The 3,908-nt window shown below is 45.5% G+C and overlaps 1 non-coding gene across 1 annotated transcript; it reads right to left on the minus strand.

Moving 5' to 3' along the window:
• Positions 1 to 395: 395 nt before the first annotated feature.
• LOC119469696 lies at positions 396 to 534 on the minus strand. The gene has a single exon (XR_005198532.1). It is a non-coding gene; the product is annotated as a U4 spliceosomal RNA (small nuclear RNA).
• Between the last annotated feature and the right edge of the window lie 3,374 nt (positions 535 to 3,908).

The following is a 3,908-nucleotide window of genomic DNA, read 5'->3' on the forward strand; positions in this document are numbered from 1 at the left end:
GTGTGTGTGTGTGTTTTGAGATGGAGTCTTGCTCTGTTGCCCAGGCTGGAGCACAGTGACATGATCTTAGTTCACTGCAACCTCCGCCTCCTGGGTTCAAGCAATTCTCCTGCCTTAGCCTCCTGAGAAGCTGAGATTAAAGGCATTTGCCACCACTCTTGGCCTCTCGTTTTTTGTATTTTTAGTAGAGATGGGGTTTCACCATATTGTCCAGACTAGTCTCGAACCCCTAACCTTGTGATCTGCCCTCCTCAGCCTCTCAATGTGCTGAGATTACAGGTGTGAGTCACCATACCCAGTGAGATTGTGTTTTTGATTTGGCTTTTGGCTTGGATGTTGTTGAAGTACAGGGATGCTACTGATTTTTTTGTTTGTTTGTTTTTAGAAAAATCAATCTCTGTAGAGATGTCAAAAATTGCCAGTGCCGACTGTATTGCAAGTTGTCACAGCGGGGTATTGGGAGAAGTTTTCAATTAGCAATAATCGCACCTTGGATAAACCTCATTGGTTATGATACTGCCACTGCGAAAAGCTGATGCTACTGATTTTTATACATTTCTTTTGTATCTTGAAACTTTGCTGAAGTTGTTTGTTGGTTCAAAAAGCTCTTCCACCAAGACTAGAGGGTTTTCCAGATACAGAATTACATCATCTGGAAACAGGGTTAGTTTGATTTCCTCTCTTCCTGTTTGAACCTTTTGTTTCTTTCTCTTGCCTGATGGCTGTGGCCAGGACTTCCAATTCTATGTTGAGTAAAAGTGGTAAGAGAAGACATCCTTGTCTTGTGTCAGTTTTTAAGAAGGAATCCGGCTGGGCGTGGTGGCTCATACCTGTTATTCCTGCACTTTGGGAGGCCGAGGGGGGTGGATCATGAGGTCAAGAGATCAAGACTATCCTGGCCAACATGGTGAAACCCTGTCTCTACTAAAAATACAAAAATTCGCTGGGCGTGGTGGTGTGCACCTGTAGTCCCAGCTACTCAGGAGGCTGAGGCAGGAGAAACACTTGAACCCGGGAGGCAGAGGTTGTAGTGAGCCGAGATCGTGCCACTGCACTGCAGCCTGGCGACACTGCGAGATTCTGTGTAAAAAAAAAAAAAAAAAAAGAAGGAATTATTCCAACTTTCGTCCATCCATTGAGTATGTTGGCTGTGAAGTTGTCACAGATAATTTATTATTTTGAAATATGTACCTTCAATGCCTAGATGCCTAGTTTGTTGAGGGTTTTAAACATGAAGAATGTTCATTTTTATTGAAAGCTTTTTCAGCATCTATTGAGATAATGTTGTGGTTTTTGTCTTCAGTTCTGTTGATGAATCATATTTATGATTTGTGTATGTTGAACCAACTTTGATTCCAGGGATAAAGCCTACTTGATCATAGTGGATTAGCTTGTTGATGTGCTGCTGGATTCAGTTTTACAGTATGTTTTTGAGGCTTTTTGCATCAGTGTTCTTGAAGGATTTTGGCCTGAAGTTTTCTTTTTTTGTTTTATCTTTGATGGCTGTTATTATATCATGAGCTGGAGAGGAGTCTTTCCTCAATTTTTTGTAATGGTTTTAGGAAGCATAATACCAGCTTTTTAAAAATACATCTGGTGGAATTCAATTGTGAATCTTTGTGGTCCTGGGCTTTTTTTTTGGCTGGTAGGCTAGTTACTACTAATTCAATTTTGGAGCTTGTTACTGTACTATTCTGGGCTTCGGTTCCTTTTTGTTTAGTATTTGGAGGATGTATTTGTCCAGAAATTTATCCATTTCTTTTAGATTTTTTAGTTTGTGGGCATAGAGTTGTTCATAGTAGACTTAGTAGTTATTTGTATTTTTGTGGGGTCAGTGGTAATGTCCTATTTGTCATTTCTTGTGTTTATTTGAACGTTCTCTTCTTTGCTAATCTTTTTTTTTTTTTTAAAGACACAGGATTTTACCATGTTGGCCAGGCTGATCTCGAACTCGTGACCTCAAGTGATCCACCCGCCTGGGCCTCCCAAAGTGCTGGGATTACAGGTGTAAGCCACCGTGCCTGGCCTTTTTTTTTTTTGCTAATCTTGCTAGTGGTTTATTTCTCATTAATTTATTTCAAAGATTTAACTCCTGGATTTCTTGCTCTTTCTATGACTTTTTATGTCTGAATCTCCTTCAGTTCTGATCTGATTTTGGTTATTTCTTGTCTTCTGCTAGCTTAGGGGTTGGTTTGCTCTTGCTTCTCTCATTCTTTTATTTATAATGTTAGGTTGTTAAATGGAGATATTTCTGATTTTTTGATGTGAGCATTTAGTGCCATAAATTCCGCTTTTAACACCACATTAACTGTGTTGGAGAGATTCTGGTATGCTGTATCACTGTTCTCATTTGTTTTTAAACAACTTCTTGATTTGTGCCTTAATGTTATTATTAACCCAAAAGCCATTCAGGTGAAGGTTGTTTAATTTTCACGTAATTGTTGATAGAAATTAAAGAGAGGGCCGAAACACCAGGTGCCGGAACAAGCTTTATTAAGAGCAGGGGAAAAGCTGCCGGGCTGCACCCAAATTGTCACGCAGGACCTGTGGCGTGGCAAAAGGGATGTTTATGGCCTGCAGGCGGCCGGCAGATGCATCCGGTGTGAGGGGCTGTGCAGGAGGGGAGGGGCTGGGGAACTGCTGAGTTTGATAGTTCCTGGGAGAGGGTCATGCTAGGGAACTGCTGAGAGTTCCCGGGAGGGGGTCGTGCTAGGAGGCTGGGGAACCTGAGGCGGCGGCGGCGGGGTTTTAAAATGGAGTAAGTTCTGTCATTGCCGCCTTTAAAGGGATAGGGTAACGGGGGGCGAGGGGGTTTGTGGTAAGGGGCGACGGCGTTCTGGCTACTTCCTGCTGAACGGGGGCGGAGGTAACCAGGTGGTTGTAGGAAGAAGATATTCTTTGGTGCCGCCGGGTTCGAGGATCACCTCCAGCCATGAAGAACCCGGAGACTGTACGGTTGGTGAAGGCCTTCATGTTCCTGCAAAAATTTTGAGAGACAGTGGACAAGACATGGGCCGAACAGGAGGAGTAAAATTATGATTGAGAGGGGGCCTAGGAGGTGAAGGAGCCAGGGTACCCACTTCCAGAGGGAGGCCCAGGGGTCGGTCATTTGCTGCCTTATGTTGTGTCCGGTAGCGAGAGAGACAGAGACAGAGACAGACACACAGAGAGAGAGAGAGAGACACACACACACACACACACACACACACACACGAGAGAGAGAGACACAGAGACACAGAGACACACACACACACACACACACACACACACGAGAGAGAGAGACACAGAGACACAGAGACACACACACACACACACACACACACACACACGAGAGAGAGAGACACAGAGACACACACACACACACAGAGAGAGAGAGAAAGAGAGAGAAAGAGAAACGGATGTTGTGAGGCCTGCGAGCCCTACTAGTAAAGGGATGAGGATTACGGCTCGTCGCGCCCTGGCTTGGACATTAACAGGGACTGCTGGGATCTTCTGGTTCCCCGGAGCGATGTCGATTTTAGGGGAGAAGAAGGCTAGGGTGCAAGTTCCAGTCCACTTGGCAGGTAGACAGAGGTAAGTTGAGGTGCCGCAAAGAAAGAACAGACCCTGGCTGGTAGCCAGGCAGCAGCGGTGTTGGATGCTGAAGAGGAGGGTCGTGTGTTCCGTGCTCCCACATCCCACACGCGTGGTGTCAGCCAAGATGGCTGCTGTGAGGGGAGGGAATGGGGAGATGGGGACCATTGTTGTGCTCCGGAGGTTCTGTTCTCCCACCGTAGGAAGCATCTTACGGTGTTTATAAGGAGCCATTCGGTTGAGTTCTCGAGGGTGGGGATGAGAAGGCACCCTGAGGTTTGTGGATATGGAGGGCAGGGGCCCAGGGGTGTGTGTGCTTACATCGGGTGTGTCGG

This window comes from Cebus imitator, unplaced genomic scaffold, assembly GCF_001604975.1.
Source record: "Cebus imitator isolate Cc_AM_T3 unplaced genomic scaffold, Cebus_imitator-1.0 Scaffold775, whole genome shotgun sequence".
Classification (NCBI taxonomy): Eukaryota; Metazoa; Chordata; class Mammalia; order Primates; family Cebidae; genus Cebus; species Cebus imitator.